General features: G+C 37.9%; 1 long non-coding RNA gene across 1 annotated transcript; it reads left to right on the top strand.

The window, feature by feature from the left end:
- Positions 1–7,986: 7,986 nt before the first annotated feature.
- On the top strand, positions 7,987–17,997 carry LOC132106197 (uncharacterized). The gene is made up of 3 exons (XR_009424068.1): positions 7,987–8,615; positions 17,084–17,196; positions 17,667–17,997. It is a non-coding gene; the product is annotated as an uncharacterized LOC132106197 (long non-coding RNA).
- The last annotated feature ends 214 nt before the right edge of the window (positions 17,998–18,211 follow it).

The following is an 18,211-nucleotide window of genomic DNA, read 5'->3' as shown; positions in this document are numbered from 1 at the left end:
CAGCACCACTGCCCAGAATGGCTACCAGCCAAGCGCCACAACACAAGATGTCCGCTAACCCAGCACCAATGCCCAAATTGGCCACCGTTCCAGCGCCACAGCCCAAGATGGCCGCCAGCCCAGTGCCAATGCCCAGATTGGCCACCGGTTCAGCTCCACAGCCCAAGATGGCCGTCAGCCTAGTGCCACAGCACCAGATGGCCGTCAATCCAGTGCCACAGCACAAGATGGCCGTCAGTCCAGCGCCACAGCACAAGATGGCCGCTAACCCAGCGCCAATGCCCAAATTGACCACCGGTCCACCGCCACAATACAAGATGGCCGCCAGTCCAGCGCCACAACCCCAGATGGCCGCCAGTCCAGCACCACAGTACAAGATGGCCGCCTGTCCAGAGTCATGGCCCAAGATGGCTGCTTGCCCAGCGCCGCTGCACAGGATGAGTCTCAGCTGACCCTCCAGAGTCGAGTCAGGTGCCAGTGAACTCTCCAGAGTCGAGTCAGGTGGCAGTGAACTCTCCAGAGTCGAGTCAGGTGGCAGTGAACTCTCCAGAGTCGAGTCAGGTGGCAGTGAACTCTCCAGAGTCGAGTCAGGTGCCAGTGAACTCTCCAGAGTCGAGTCAGGTGCCAGTGAACTCTCCAGAGTCGGGGCTAGTCGCCGCTGGTCCTCCAGAGTCGGGGCTAGTCGCCGCTGGTCCTCCAGAGTCGGGGCTAGTCGCCGCTGGTCCTCCAGAGTCGGGGCTAGTCGCCGCTGGTCCTCCAGAGTCGGGGCTAGTCGCCGCTGGTCCTCCAGAGTCGGGGCTAGTCGCCGCTGGTCCTCCAGAGTCGGGGCTAGTCGCCGCTGGTCCTCCAGAGTCGGGGCTAGTCGCCGCTGATCCTCCAGAGTCGGGGCTAGTCGCCGCTGATCCTCCAGAGTCGGGGCTAGTCGCCGCTGATCCTCCAGAGTCGGGGCTAGTCGCCGCTGATCCTCCAGAGTCGGGGCTAGTCGCCGCTGATCCTCCAGAGTCGGGGCTAGTCGCCGCTGATCCTCCAGAGTCGGGGCTAGTCGCCGCTGATCCTCCAGAGTCGGGGCTAGTCGCCGCTGATCCTCCAGAGTCGGGGCTTGTCACCGCTGATCCTCCAGAGTCGGGGCTAGTCACCGCTGATCCTCCAGAGTCAGGGCTAGTCACCGGTGACCTTCAAGGACTGAGTCAAGTCACCGGTGACCTTCAAGGACTGAGTCAAGTCACCTCTGATCTTCATGAACAAAGGCAAGTCACCATTGATCTTCATGAGCAAATGCAAGTCACCAATGATCTTCATGAGCAGTGTCAGGCCAGCACCAATCTTCTGGAGTCCAGTAAGGACACCAGGGAATTACCAGAGTTTCGTCGTCCCGTTGGTCCAGCCGCACGGAGGTCTGCTCCGCCTTGGGGGGCTCTGGTCCTGACCACATGGCTGTGGGGGTCTTCCGCTTGTTTTGGTTTTCACCCCTGTCCCTGTTCCTCTCTGTTAGTCTGGCCCTCCGTCCCTCCCCCTGAACCTCCTCCGGTCCTCCTCCCTCCTGGTCTCCCTGTTTTGTGTTTACATTGTGGTGCCTGTTCCCCATGTTTTTCGTTTCTGGCCCTCCGTCCCTCCCCCTGAGCCTCCACCTGTCCGCCTCCCTTCTGGTCTCTGTTTTGTGTCTGTCGTGGAGCGTCTGGGAGCCGCTCCGTAGAGGGGGGGGGGGTACTGTCACAGTGTCTGGGTTGTGTTCCCTGGGTTTCCACTAGTGGGTCCTCCTTATCACTTCCTGTTCCCTCATTTGGTCACCTTCCTCCTGTTGAGTATTGATTGTTCCCCACCTGTCTCCTGTTCCCTCATTATCCTTCTGTGTATTTATACCTGGTCTGTCTGAGTCTGTGTTACGGAGTCCTTGTTTAATGTTCCTTGTTGAATGTTAATTCATGTCCGTCAGTTCTTGCCCTTGCCTTGCCTTGTCTTCTTGTTTGGTTTATGTTATGTTTGGATATTCTGGTTTTGACCCTGCCTGGACTGTTTACCCCTTTGGATTACCCTTCAAATAAAGGACTTACCTGCAATTGGTTCCCTCTCCTGTGTTATCTGTAACATCGGACGTGACAGGTTAGGTCCCAAATATATGGTCCCAAAATGGTAATTTTATCTGGGGACAACACAACACAAATGGGGCCCATTTGGATTTATCAAAAGGGTTAGACATGGGCAAACACAATAAATCCCATGGGCCCATTTTTTTTTACATAATCTGTATGTTGAATCAATGTCATATCTTCAAGAAATACATAATCTTTGAATTATTATTGTTTCTAATTATTTTGTTATTATTTTAGTATTGTGTAATACGAATCAAAAATCAAAACTCGACTTCAAAAATCAAAATATGTTAAAATATAATCATATTATTAACAATAATAATAATAATGGGTATAATTTCAATCTCACGAGAGAAGTGCAGCAGAAACTTTTGCTTTTTGTGATTTTGTTTGGACTTTTTTTTTAGAATTTTTTCCGTCAGTTGTGAGGTAGGTGGAGATGGGGTGAGGTGGGGTGGGATGGGGAAGAGAATTAAAGTGTATGCAGTATTTCTTCAATCATTATGGCAGTTTTTGATAGCTGCTGTTCTGGGATTAGTGTCATTTTGGATTGTCTTGACTGCACTTTGAAACAACCAATCATCCGTGAGTCACATGGGTCTTTGAAAAGTGGTTGAGATTTCTCAAAAACCTTGCACAATAACATTCGGGAGCCTGAATCATCCACCTCTTCCCTTTCTTCAATGGCCACGCAACATTTTGTCATTGTCGCAACATTGGTCTTGTAATTTTGAACTTTGTGGTGACCACTGATTGAGTCTGTGGAAAATTTGACCTCTCCATCAGACGTTTGGCCACTTGAACAAGCGGCTTCTTTCCTGACCTTACGAGTCGTTTAAGCTTTCCCAGAAAGTTTTCGAATGGGAAAGCGCTGCAAGCATCAAGACAACCAAAATTCATGGCCTCTGCTGATAGATGTATCATGGAATGTATGTTGTATACCATGAAATGATCACCATACAGTTCTTTAGTTTTTTCTACAAAGTATTTCATCAGCTGACTGTTGTAGCAGTTGTGGGCCACTGCAGAGTTTGGAGAAAGAAGAAGACCCAAGGCAACACTGAATGTCATAAAATTATCGTAAAGCTGGTCGGCCAGAATTCCTTTCAGTACAATCTTGCCAGTGTAAACAGCAAACTGCCGCAGTTCTGTTGCCTTCCACCTATCTATGTCGTCCAGACCTCTTGGTTTTCTAGCAAAACAGCTTGGAATGTCTTTTCTGAGTGCCAGTAGCTGTTGAGTCACTTCAGTGATTTGTCCAACTGACATTCGCACATTCCGTTTTCCTCTCATCCACTCGGTGATCAATTTTTTTGTGACCCCCAGGCAGGCTTGGTGCATATAGTCTATTGAAAATTGGTTAATCATGTCCAAAGGGAGCCTCAAAAATGGGGATACTGAAATGCTGGTTTGGCATTTCAGCACGGTATGTCTCATCTGTGTGTAGTGTGAGGTGCGTAGTCTGCCTTTGGATATGTTACTCTCCCAGTAACCCACATGCCCTTCTGAGTGCATTTATCGCACCCGTGATATCCTGAGTACTGTTTTATCTTTTTGACCATTGCTCTTGCAGGTGCGTCACACACAACACTTCTAATCTGAATTTGTATTCCTTCGAAACCATTGTCCAGGAGATCCTGAATGTCTTTAATGGCTTCCTCAACAAAATCCAAATCTTTTGGTTTGGAAGGACCAAGTGTCACTGTCACGGGAAAGACTCTGATAGGTGTCAGGTGAATGGCACAGAGGATGGGCCATAGATTTGCTTTGTTGCTTTTGAAAATTGGCAGTCCATCTATATTGAATGATAACTCCAGTGTTGTTATTCCGTCAGTTTACATCCCTTGGGTAGTGCTGCAACTGCTCGCTAAGACTCTTTCTCAGGTTGAAATGAACACACTCCATTCCTGACTTCGTCACTGTTTTAATATGTCTCGGAGTTTGCAGCAAGGTTCTTGCTGTTAAAGGCACCTCTGGATGTCCATTTTTTTATCTAAGTCCCTTCAGAAGGTCATCAATGGCAATGTTTTTAATAAGGTGTTTTGTAGCCCAACCCTGCAAAAATGTTGTAAGTGAGGCTGGAGACATTTGATTCACATCCTCAGGCTCTGAAGTGCAGTTGTCCTCACTGAAGAAATGATCCTCATTCTCATGTTCTGAACTGCAGATTTCTTCACTGACCCTATTATCCTCACTCTCTTGTCCTAAACGGCAGTTTTCTTCACTGACTCCTGTCTCTGCACATTTAAAAGCACCCCAGATGTCCATGTCATTTCTTTCATCCACATTGACCTGATATTGACCATGTTGAGATGTTACTGGAAGGCATTTTGATTGTTCTCCAATAATCCTTTCAGTTAGTGACTTCCGGGCACATTTCCATTGCCTTGTGTACCTTTGCCTTTTGGATTTTGAGTTCATTCTAAATTCAGAATATTTGCTTTCATAAAATATTCTGCAATAGTAAGTACAAGAAGAATACATTAAAGTATTGAAAAGGGGGTTTTGTTTTGTGTAATTTCTGAAATAAGTTATGCAAATAAAATTGTAACAGAGCAAGTATTTATTAGTGTTTTTTTTTTTTAATTCAGTATTTGCACAGTGTGGGCCACACTGTCCACATACAGTCTAGGTAGGACGGCGCAGTTCGGCGCTGAACTGAATAGTTGAGATAACATCACAATTTGATGACCGAGGCAGAGCAGAAAACAAAACTCCTGCTTGCCGCAGTTATTTGACCTCGTTAATATTTTAAAGTTTCAAGGTTGATATAGGTAGCAATTTTACTATGTTCTTATCTTCTGAGAATGTTGTACTGTTTTGTAGTGATCTGATTTATCAGCAGTGTGTGAATTCAGTTACTCAACACACAGAAACAGTGCAGTCTTCAGAATTTGGGGGAAATGTTTTCAGTAGCTTAGAATAAAATAAAAATATACATTTTAATCAAACTCATACCTATAAATAGTAAAATGGATAACTTTGCAGTGTTCTCTTAATTTTTTCCAGTGCTGAATCTGCATGAATAGCTTATTTGTCCCATCACAAAAAAAAATGACCAAATATAAATATCCGATGTAAGTTTAAAAACAAAATATACAACATGACAACACATTTAGGAGAAGCTAAGTAATATTACTTACCTTGAAATTAAAATGGAGGAAGACAGAGGAAGATGATCCAAAATCTAATAAAATAAAGAAATGAAAACAATATATTAATCAAACCTTAAGTTTCATGTTGCAGGTATGCTGCATTATGCCAATAAATACTGAAAACTTGTTTGATAGTTAGTCAAAACATGTACTTACAAAACCAAAAAACTGACTGTGTCTTAGCTCTTAAAATAACTTTTGGGGTGTAAAGAAATCAGGCTGCTGTGGACACACATGCAAAAAGAAATGAAAAAGAGAAAAGCAATAAGCAAGGCTGAATATGAGTGTGTGGGCCTTTATAGGAGTTAAAATGTTTCATTAATGGTTACAGAATAGTCAGAATGTAATAAACATGGCCCCATGCAGCTAAAAGACTTTTGGTATAAGAACGTTCTACAAATATTCAGTGTTGGTTCTGGGAGCGTGAAAAATGTCCAGTTTTCTTGATGTTAGAGGAACGTGTTTTAAAAGGTAGGCCTATAATATACCACAAACCTTAATTTTGATTTAAAATTCAACATTATAGGAACAAAGTTACTTTGTTACATTGGTGCTTACGTCACGAGCAGCCTTTCGATAGGTTGCAGCAGTTGCCACAGAGTGACCAATAGGTTTCCTCTTTCATCCTCGAAGGGACTGGATTTCGTCTGATTACGGTAAGTTTTCTTTACGTTTTATGAAAGAAAATAGGCTATAAATTGCACAAATGATGATAAAATATAGTATTATGTTAAAATATATATTCATGGTTACTATAAGCTTCCATTTAGAGATTATCCACGTAGCAGTTAGCACATTGCTACTTAAAGTTATTGCTACCCATACTAGATTGAGGAAACATGCTTGAATGAGAAAAGAAGGACAAGGACGTGCATGGTGTTTAAAAGGTGTAAAAAATGTTAAGCTCAGTAAGTCGTGAATAAATACTAAAATGCGGTGCTTGCGCTGATTGAGAGACAGGAAGCTGCTTCTCTCGGACAGAATCTGAGTGAGAATTCAGCTATCTTTCGTGGGGTATTGCGATTTAATAGTGAAATACACATACAATCATGTCAATAGCAAAAAAAAAAAAAAAAACAACAAGGTATAGTGGAGGATTTTCTTTTTCCGGTTGGATCATCAAGACTATTCACTATTGGTCCTCCTAATTGTCAGTCATTGTGGTGATATGTTTACATAAGGCCGTCGTACATGCTCGTCCCTAGGTAGTTTTCGGTTTCTGCGCATGCACACTTTCAGGTGTATATGTGTGGTAAGCTGTTTTTATACAGTCTATGGTGGTAAGCTACGGTTTCCGCCATTCATTGAAGCTCGCCGTTCTCACCGGGTTTTTTTTTCAAAATGTTTGAGGGTTGCAAGAGGAGTAGGGTGAGAGGGTAGTTCGTTTCTAAAATTCAGGAAAATCCTCCACAATACATAACCAATTTGGTGAAACCTAGATGTTGCAGTATTAGATCCATGAGCTCTTAAAGCGACTGCAGTCCGTTCAATTTAATTTCATGTTTATTTGTCACGTATACAAATTTCAGTTACAATTTGTGTATGCTTAGGTTGAGGCTCAGGCATTCTACAGTAGTGTAATATAATTAAATACAATACAATTTAGAGGAAAAATAATAATAATATAGGCCTATATGTGCAAAACTAATGTGTTATGTTAAATATATGTATGTTAGCTTTGGATTAGATTTTTAAACTAATATTTAGCTTTATTAAATAATAGAATGGGTATAATGTGTGCAGTATGTTTTAAAGTGAATAGGATAAAAATATTGTGTATCCTTAAACAAATATTTGGCTAAATCTTTAATGTTAATCAATTAACAAAAGACAAAATCGCTCACTGCTCTTATAATAACTTTTGTATCTTCATATCTAATATTTAATTAATACAGTGAAAAGTACGCATTGATTATTTTTCACATTTGACTATTCAATTTCTGTATTTTACTACATGTTAAATTAACCTACTGTAACTGATTTTTTTGTTGTCTTGTTTAATAAAATCATGTATCTTTGTTCTGTTGTATTTGTCCTTTTTAGACTAAAGAACATCAGTACAGTGACGAGATCCTTGGATGTGCTAAAACGGGTGCCTTTATTTTTCAAAAGATCAGGTGAGTTGAACTGAATTTACTTGTGTTGGTCTACACTTAATTCTTACTGTTTCAACAATGTTTTTTTTGTTTTTCGGGTTCTCTTCTGAGTATTACAGGATCACACAAACTAAGCACCTTTTTCTCTTAGTTAGATACACATCTAGTTGTACAGAGCAAGTGGTGGAGCGTATGGAGATCCTCATAGACCAACTTGATCATCAAGTAATTATTTTGCATGTGATCTTATCTCTCTGGTTAAAGGCTGAATGGTGCCATTTCTTTTTCAAGGTAATTCCCATGCTTCTCTTTGTATATAATTTGTTCCATATTTGTTTTTCTGTCTTTCAGACAAAGAAATTCCAATGTGCTTCCTTAAAGAAAGTCTACAACTCTTAAAGGTCTGCCTTTATGAAACAAATTTTATTATTGAAACATCCTTAAGACTTACCTGGTAAGAAGATCATCAGCATATACACTCACACCTGATATATTTCACCTATTTACCAGATGCTGTTAAGAGATAGGTTTTGTGTGATATACAAACTTATCATCACAGACAAAGTCATGGTAAAAATTGCTTTATTAAATAATTGTAGTTGAAACTTTCTCAGTGATCAGTTTGACTTCATCTGATAGCACAAATTCAACAAGTTGTTATTTTACCAAAGCAAAATTACTGCTTCGCAACACTGTCCAGAGACATTCACTCTGATATCTAACCTGTTAAAACAATACAGTGTACAATCATAAGGTTAAACAGTAATGAAGCAATGGCAATGACAAGTGATTTAAACCACCATCTTCACTGATGCAATATGACCAGTTTGGGGTGATGAACAGAATGTGTGCCTTAATACATGTACGATTTTGGGTGACCTAAAATAAAAAGCATTAAATCAGAATGGCCGTGGATTCTGCTGTGGACGAGTGCCACAGGCAATCACATCAATGCTGATATGGCATTGTTTGGAGTTGGGAAATCTTTTCAGTTTATCAGTTTTAGCTCTATGGCTGAATTTGAACTTTTCAAGTAAAGTTACATGAGCAGACCTTTAGGAACACTCTGTGGTCTAACATAATTCAATAAAATAAAAAAAATGACCCTAATTTTATGCTGATTTATTTTCTACTGCAGGACACAGAGCCAGAAGACATTCACAAGGGGAGAAGATGAGGATCTTAACTATCGTTGAAGATGATGTTGCCACTATCCACCATCCACCCAAACTTAAATATAAGTTGCCTCTCTGTAGTAGAGCAGATTGGGCCAGGTAATGTGCAATAGAGGATGACACAGGAGTGGATTTTCAAATCTGTCCCGTCCCACTTCCGCAAAAAAAAATCCTGTCACGTCCCAATCCCACGAAAAACTGGGGGGTGAAATCCCCTCCCGTTCAATCCCGGAAGAATGAATCCCGTTCCCTCCCACTCCCGGGTTGTATATTTTTTGGCTGGAATCTCAGTTACAGTACAAAAAGATAAAGCTTTAGTAAAATAACATTTTTAAATGTGTATATATCTTTTTTATTATTATTAGCTGAAAGCCATCTTAAACGATCATTAAATTTCATGTAAATCATCCATGCGTCATGCTCAAGTTCACATGACCCAGACGGCAGAAACTGCATCTTGTTTGCTTTTATTATTTTACAGAAGCACTGCGTTTCGTTGTTATATGGAGTGCACCCAAATAAACGTATATGGATTCGAAAGATTGATTACTTTTATCTGTATGACCACAAATGACGGAGTATTTTAACAACAAATTCCCTCAGCTCTGAGCATTTAATAATCACTCCACTGTGCGCGCACTACCAGAAACACCGCTCCGCCTTCACTCCGTGGATAAAGTATTTCAGTGTATTTCAATGTTATGTTCATAACGTAGCCTATATTAAAATAAAATAACAGGAGAGTTTCAAAGTGGTTTTAGGCTATTGTATACAAACTTTTTTTCCTACCACACGCCAAACTAATAACATTGTCAGCATTAAAAGGTATAATTGCTGCTTTCTGCTGTGCAAATTTTGTTTATGAAAATAACAAGTACACTTTCGTCAGTTATTTTATCTACAGATCGATACATTTCTTGAAGATTTCTGCTCATTCAAAATCAGATACAGATGAGGTAGCACTGTAAGATTACTTTTTTAAACGCATTCCCGTGACCCGCGGAAATCCTGAAAAAATGTCAGCCTCTAATGTGCAAGACCTTTGCCACAGTTGTTACTCTCCTCGTTGGCTTGATTTATGCCCCCAATGTGAACTATCCTAAAGTATTAAAATACACCAGTTGTAACTGGTTAAGAAAAAAAAAAAGTAGTTTGTTTAGAAAAAAAGTGTTAATTTATCTTGACCTAAAGTGCTCCGCAAGGCAGATTTTTTTGCATAGTCCTTCAAAAGATTGTCCAAGACGCTGCAATCCATATGGATAATTGTAAGGTTGAGCATTTATTTATTCCAGTTTGTACTCATACAGTCTTTTTTTAATTTTATTTATTTATTTATTTTTTATAAATCTTGAAGAGTGGAATAGAACTTCGTCACCTTATATGTGTGCCTAATGCAAACAGAAAATGAGCTGTTTTGCAGTATATTTGTTAATAGAGTCAGTCTGGTTAGTAATAAGTGAAACTGGTAATGCTGTTTGTGGAGTTGTTTAATCAGATCTTGAGAGAGATAATGTCTTTTATCTTCAGTTTATCTAAGGCTGTGTCTGAATAAAGTTGTAGTTTGTGTTCTTATTACTCTTTAGAAAGATGATTTGAAAGAATGTTTCAGGAACACTAACCTATAAACAACATTCTTGTAACATTAAAGAAACTGGATATTTTTATGTTTTTAGAATTTTACAAATCAACGTTCCTATAATGTTGAATTTTAAATAAAAATTAAGTTGAAAGAATGTTTGAGAAACATTATACCTTTTAAAACACATTCCTACCGTCACGAAAAGTGGACATTTTTCACATTCCCAGAGCCAACACTGAGTATTTGGAGAACGTTCTTATAACAAAAGTCTGTTAGCTGGGGCAAAGCTGAGATGTAGGATGACTTACAACAAGCGAATCGAAGAATACAAGTACTTCTGTCAATTAATCAAAGAAGCTGAAAAAGAGAGAAGAAAATAATTATTTTATAAATCATAAAAAGTTTTAAATGTATAAATTGTATGATTACATCTGAAAATAAGAAAAATAATAAGCTATACGAGTTCACATTCCAAAAGCTAATAAAGGCTCTTGATTTATTAATAGATTAATGGCATCTAAAAGTGCACAAGAAGAATGAATGAAATAAACTTTATATTATTCTCATAATTATGAATAGTTTTAATAATATTAATAACTTTTATTTGTATTTTAATTATTATTTGAGTTGATTTTTTATTAATAGTAGAAGTAGTAGTAGGCCTAGTACTAATATTATTAACACTGTTAACAATAATGATTGAAATAAGAATAATTATTGATGTCAAGAAAACAATAGTAATATTATTACATATTTAAATGTTATTAAATGTAGTGGTATTAATAATAATATGACTGACGGATGGCCGATTTCATTATAAATCTGATCTCATCTTTACAAGACACGTCTCGCTCTCTTTAGGTGCACGGCCAGCACTCACGCTCACGCACTCGCAGCCAAGCCTGTGAGACAACGCGCTTTCCAAAGTAACGTAACAATATTATTACTATTAAAAATTATATAATTTCTTTATTTTAAAGTAATGATATAAGATCACAGACATGACTGAAATAAACGTTAACATAATAGACATGACCGATGAGGGAAAAAAAAAAAAAAGTTTCTTTCAATCTGAGGGGATTTTCTCCCAAATGACGTCACACAGATTTAACGGCATTTAATTGTGACAGTAGACGGTGGGGAAATAACCCGGAAAACCATTGTTTATGTGAAAAGTAGTAATGCACTTCCTGGAAAAGACAGTTAATCAATTTTATGACAATTTAAAAGGTTTATATGTTCATTAGGTGAAGGCGGCAGTTATTTATCTGGCTAATGTTAACATTACCCTGAGTAACGTTAGGCCTACCAATAATATATTAATTATTATGAATATATTTTATTATTTACTTTCTTCAAATTTTCAAGTATCATTTACAACCCGAATTCCGGAAAAGTTGGGACGTTTTTTAAATTTTAATAAATGAAAACTAAAGGAATTTCAAATCACATGAGCCAATATTTTATTCACAATAGAACATAGATAACGTAGCAAATGTTTAAACTGAGAAATTTTACACTTTTATCCACTTAATTAACTCATTTAAAATTTAATGCCTGCTACAGGTCTCAAAAAAGTTGGCACGGGGGCAACAAATGGCTAAAAAAGCAAGCAGTTTTGAAAAGATTCAGCTGGGAGAACATCTAGTGATTAATTAAGTTAATTGATATCAGGTCTGTAACATGATTAGCTATAAAAGCTTTGTCTTAGAGAAGCAGAGTCTCTCAGAAGTAAAGATGGGCAGAGGCTCTCCAATCTGTGAAAGACTGCGTAAAAAAATTGTGGAAAACTTTAAAAACAATGTTCCTCGACGTCAAATTGCAAAGGCTTTGCAAATCTCATCATCTACAGTGCATAACATCATCAAAAGATTCAGAGAAACTGGAGAAATCTCTGTGCGTAAGGGACAAGGCCGGAGACCTTTATTGGATGCCTGTGGTCTTCGGGCTCTCAGACGACACTGCATCACTCATCGGCATGATTGTGTCAATGACATTACTAAATGGGCCCAGGAATACTTTCAGAAACCACTGTCGGTAAACACAATGCCATGCCATCAACAGATGCCAACTAAAGCTCTATCATGCAAAAAGGAAGCCATATGTGAACATGGTCCAGAAGTGCCGTCGTGTCCTGTGGGCCAAGGCTCATTTAAAATGGACTATTTCAAAGTGGAATAGTGTTTTATGGTCAGACGAGTCCAAATTTGACATTCTTGTTGGAAATCACGGACGCCGTGTCCTCCGGGCTAAAGAGGAGGGAGACCTTCCAGCATGTTATCAGCATTCAGTTCAAAAGCCAGCATCTCTGATGGTATGGGGGTGCATAAGTGCATACGGTATGGGCAGCTTGCATGTTTTGGAAGGCTCTGTGAATGCTGAAAGGTATATAAAGGTTTTAGAGCAACATATGCTTCCCTCCAAACAACGTCTATTTCAGGGAAGGCCTTGTTTATTTCAGCAGGACAATGCAAAACCACATACTGCAGCTATAACAACAGCATGGCTTCATCGTAGAAGAGTCCGGGTGCTAACCTGGCCTGCCTGCAGTCCAGATCTTTCACCTATAGAGAACATTTGGCGCATCATTAAACGAAAAATACGTCAAAGACGACCACGAACTCTTCAGCAGCTGGAAATCTATATAAGGCAAGAATGGGACCAAATTCCAACAGCAAAACTCCAGCAACTCATAGCCTCAATGCCCAGACGTCTTCAAACTGTTTTGAAAAGAAAAGGAGATGCTACACCATGGTAAACATGCCCCGTCCCAACTATTTTGAGACCTGTAGCAGAAATCAAAATTGAAATGAGCTCATTTTGTGCATAAAATTGTAAACTTTCTCAGTTTAAACATTTGCTATGTTATCTATGTTCTATTGTGAATAAAATATTGGCTCATGTGATTTGAAAGTCTTTTAGTTTTCGTTTTATTCAAATTTAAAAAATGTCCCAACTTTTCCGGAATTCGGGTTGTACCTTTGTAGTGGTCTCGTATGTTTTAAAAGTAATGTAGCCTACCTTAATCGGTTAAGTAAAAAGTACTTTACATCAGAATAGCTGGTAATGAATATGTCCAATGTCTGTTGATGTCCACTACGAAAACCGGGTTGTGCGTGCGGTGGTCACCCCTGCTTATATACCCGCTGGCTGTTACAGATTATGCTAGTGCTAAACTTAAAACAAAGTGCGAGATGAGGATCTGGAACAAATAAGGAGTTTACTGATGATGAAGGAGAATACAGACAATATACAAGATTACATTTAGCATTAACATATCAACAAGACATTTCGGTTTGGTTCTAATACATTTACATACAAACACATCAACAATCACGGACGAGGAGGAACTGAACAGAACGGGTATTTATACACACAGAAGGTAATGATGGAACTGGAGACAGGTGGGGAATAATCAATTAACCAAAACAAGAAGAGGAAGACCAAAAAAGGAAACCGAAAGTTCATAAACGTGACACTGGCAGGTTTCGCGGGCATGGCACACGAAGAATATCAATTGTGACAGAAGATTATATATATATTTATTTATATTTATTTATTAATATTTTTTATATATATATATATATATATATATATATATGCAGTGTTGGGGAGTAACTAGTTACATGTAACGGCGTTACGTAATTTAATTACAAAATTATTGTAACTGTAATTAGTTACAGTTACTACGAAAAAATGAGTAATTAAATTACAGTTACTTATGAAATTTTTAACGATTACAAAGGGGATTACATTTGAATATTTACACACATCCACATACAGGTTTAACTGATTTATTTCCCAAATTGCACTGACTATTCTGAGACATACCGCCCTAATAATTTCCGGGATGCGGAAACACAGTCTGGTTCGTAGAATCCAGTCATAAAAACGGAATGCCTAACGCGGACGGAATATGCCACATTTTGGATGACTAAATCAAAAGTAGGTCAGTACACTTGAATCAAAACATGACATCGACTAGTGTCTGTGAATATAAAGCCCCAAAAATGCAATATATGACTTGCACATTCTGTGTGTCTGTGGAAATCAGGCGCGGACTGGACACCGGGAGAACCGGGACAATTCCCGGTGGCCTGGCAGCCGATTTTGCCCCACTATTTAATATCATTATTGTATACTAAAGCGATCATTTGCGAATCCGCCATTTGATAATTAAATCTCTAATAAGTCATGAAGTGTTAGTCATGACTCGCGCGCTCTCCGCGCCTCCGCCAAATGGTTTGCATCAGACTCAGAGTAATCAATGCGAGAGAGAGAGAGAGAGAGAGACAGAGAGACAGAGCGAGAGAGAGAGAGTGAGAGAGAGAGAGAGAGTGAGTAGGGTGGACTGCTGGAGCAGAGAAGCAGAACTTCTGTTCAGGGTTTTAGGTCAGTTTCATCTGTAAAGATGCTTTTTTGTCTTAGTTTTTTTATTTAATTAATCAAGCAGCAGCACGTTGCTCATCAGTCATCACTCAAAATACTATAAAGGACACCATTATTACCTGTTGTAATGTTACAGTAGGAATTTAGCTGAAAAAAAAAACAGATTTTTTTTATAGGTTTAGGGGGAGCTACGACAGACAACACAACCCTTACAAAAATTAACATTTTAATATTTAACTATAAATCCAGAGAAAATGGTTACTATTGTTTAACTGTGGTAACCAAAAATGTAAAATTATTTTACAAATGTATTTATTTAAAAATAAATACAAATCCATTTGCAAAAAAACAAAAACAAAACAAGGTTATTTTACTTTTATATAGGCTAATAAAAGCATGGTTAATTTTTGTTAGGGAAAAACATGACTTGTGTACAGTATTAGGATTTTTCTATAAAGATATTAATAGTATTGTAGAGTATTGTATTGTAAAGTATAGTTTTGTTCAATCTTGAGTATTAAAGTCATGAGAGAGATGGATAACAGGGCAAAATAAAGAGACTGAAGAGAAAAATGGAAGTGAAGGTGCAGTTCAGGAGAGAACTTTTAATTATTTTGCATGTCCCCAAATTAAAGATTTAAACCTTTTTTTATGCCAGGTCCATATAAAAAATAGTTTTGTCCATGAATTTGTTTGTATGAGTTTGAATTTTCCAGTCTGAATTTTTTTCCCAGTCCGCCCCTCCTGTAAATTAATGGCAAAGACATGGTTTCATTTACTACACATAGGCCTACTGAAGCTCGCAGTGTTTTCAACCTCTGCTGCCTCAATATAGGAGTACACAAGCACATAAACATAATTTCTAGAACTGCTCTGTGTCACTTCATGTGCATTTTACTTATTTTGAGAAAACTATCATCATATACAAAGAGACAGCAGTTTAAAAAAACACCAATGTTTCAGGAGTTTATTACACAGAATATGTCACATGCTTATTAGATAATTGTATTTAAGTTCATGTATATGCTTTCATTTATTATTCTTTATTTTTCACAAATTTAGAAAAGTAATCAAAAAGTACTCAAAAGTAATTAGTTACATTACTTTAATAAAGTAATTGAAAAAGTTACACTACTATTACATTTTAAACAGGGTAACTTGTAATCTGTAACCTATTACATTTACAAAGTAACCTTCCCAACACTGTATATATGATACCTTGCCAAAAAGTGATAAAAGAACAAGTCAAATTAAATAATAAAATAAGAGATCTAAGTAATATATTTTCAATTTAGAAAATAAAAATATTAACAAAATTGGCTAGATTAACGAAATTGATTAACAATTAAAATTAAATTTAATTAATTAATTAATTAAAATTAATCAGTTGTGCAGTCAGTGTTGGGTACCTGGAAGGGATGAGAAAATATACATAACATAATATAATTATTCAACAACCCATAGGTGGCGATATATGCGAGTCGCCAATAAGCCAACGCTGAAAGAGAAGAAACCGCTACACGCGACGCGAGTCTGTGTTTTTGTGTTCTTGATGTGCAAATGTTTGAGAGGTAAGTAGTATGTAATATGGAATAATGTGTCCACATTTATGGTTTTATCATAGTGTGATAATTTGTGGGATTGTGTGCGCTTTCTCCAGAGCTGTTTAAGGCCTATTGCACGCAGCCCTGTTGAGGTTAAGGCCGGTATACATTATATATAATGTTGTAAGAGAAGTGCAAGGTGCATCCATATGTAATTAGGTGTGAATGAAACCGTTTTCCATACAAAAATAACCTACAGGAAACCTTTTTATATATTTACTTATTTTATATACTTATTTATTTTTTGTAGGATATTTGCAGGTACATACATTAAGTCAGGATAGGAGCAGGCTTCACTCAATGCATATGCTTATAAACTTATAAAAGAGTGCTGGCCTGGATAATTAGAATACGTAAAGTAGGAGAGAGGCCGCACTATGCATATATACATTTATGTGCAAATAAAAGTATATATGCATAGTGCAGCCTCTCTCCTACTTAAGGTATATACATTTACAATATGAAAACATTGAAATTTCTACAGGTTTTAGAATGATCCTTTCGGTACAACAGAAAACATGCAGGGACACCCAGCACATGTGCACTGCACAAGTGGAAAAATCCTGCAGGATTTTTTGTTTTGTTTTTTTAAATAAGAAATCCATGACATTAAATTTTAAAGGCTAAATATTTAATAAGTAATCAAACATTTTGTAGAGGATTTTTTTTGTACTATTTTCATCTGAGATTAAGCAAAATTACAGGGGTAAAAATGACTTCAGTTAAAGTGAAGGCCAATTACTCTGAATCTGTCCTTCAACCCATCCGAGTTAGCGTACACATATTAGCAATAGTGAATACACACAGCACACAGTGGACACAAACACCCGGAGCAGTGGGCAGCGCCCGGGGACAGATTAGGGGTAAAGGGCAAGGGCATCCCAGTTGTACTCACCTATACTGTTTAATTCTAAGAAGGAATTGTTACATTTAATTAATGGTCTGAAAAATACACATCATATGCTAAATTGAGTTTTTTCATTACACTCATGCAGGTTTAGTGCATGTAGTCAATCGAAAAAAATTGCTCTACCATGTCCAGTCGGAGGCTCAAGAATGGAGACATTGGAATGTCCTCATTCTCCTGACATCTGGTCACTTCAGCATGGTATGTGTCATTGGTGCATAGAGTGAGGTTTTCCATCTCTGGGTAAGTCACTCGCCCAGAAACCCATGTGCCCTTCCGTGTGCATTTGTATTGATGTACTCTAACATTTAAGCCATGATCAGCAATGCAACGATTGGCATCACGACAGCAACATAACAACATCATATAATTAAAAAAGGAAATGGCCAAGCAGGCAAAATTATATGAGATGTCTTAAAGATAAATAATATGTATAAATGATTGTTACATGATTTCTAATTATTTACATTTTTCACAAATTTGTGTATTTGAACAGGCATTACACTTTTTTTTTCAGTGCCAAGAGTCCTGTTTTCTTGTGTTTGCTGACTTATAACTAATCCTAATTTAATCCACGAATAAAGAACAGGCCCCTGTTTTTTTTCTTACCTGTAGATGATAATATTAATTTATTCATTGTATTCATTTAATCTCCTGTCATTATTTTACAGGTGTTCTTCTGTTTAAAGATTTCCTCATTTGTCTGGTTTTAAAGGACCAAGTGTCAGCATTACAGGAAAGGCACAGATGGGTGAAAGCTGATGAATGACACAAGTTTTTCCTCTATATGTATTCAGCAGTGGCATAGTTGAATGGGGCATATACATACTTGGTCCAACACACACGCAAGTGTGTGCACAACAAACAGGATATTTGACAAAAAAGAGCAGAAGGGGTTTTACATAACACTTTCCTTACCAGAGGCAGAAGAAATACAACACAAGTACCAGAGTTTAGTTAAACATTAACTGAGTTTCTGAGTGTCCATGGAAAAGTGCAAAACCAAACTAACTGGCTACTAGTTAATCCTGTTTGACTATGTAGGTCTATGTCTACGTGCTGAACAAATTCTTGGTAAAACTGCAAATAAACCCATATAAAATTTACTATTTTATTACAAGTGACAAAAAAGTTATTATAGTAAAGGAAAAATATAAAAAGGAATAGTGCAACCATTTACTTTCCTTAATGTCACTCCAAACATGTATGACTCTGT

The sequence above is a fragment of the Carassius carassius genome, chromosome 26, assembly GCF_963082965.1.
Source record: "Carassius carassius chromosome 26, fCarCar2.1, whole genome shotgun sequence".
Taxonomy (NCBI): Eukaryota; Metazoa; Chordata; class Actinopteri; order Cypriniformes; family Cyprinidae; genus Carassius; species Carassius carassius.
Note: the sequence above shows the minus strand (reverse complement) of the source record. Positions and strands in the feature narration are given on the sequence as shown.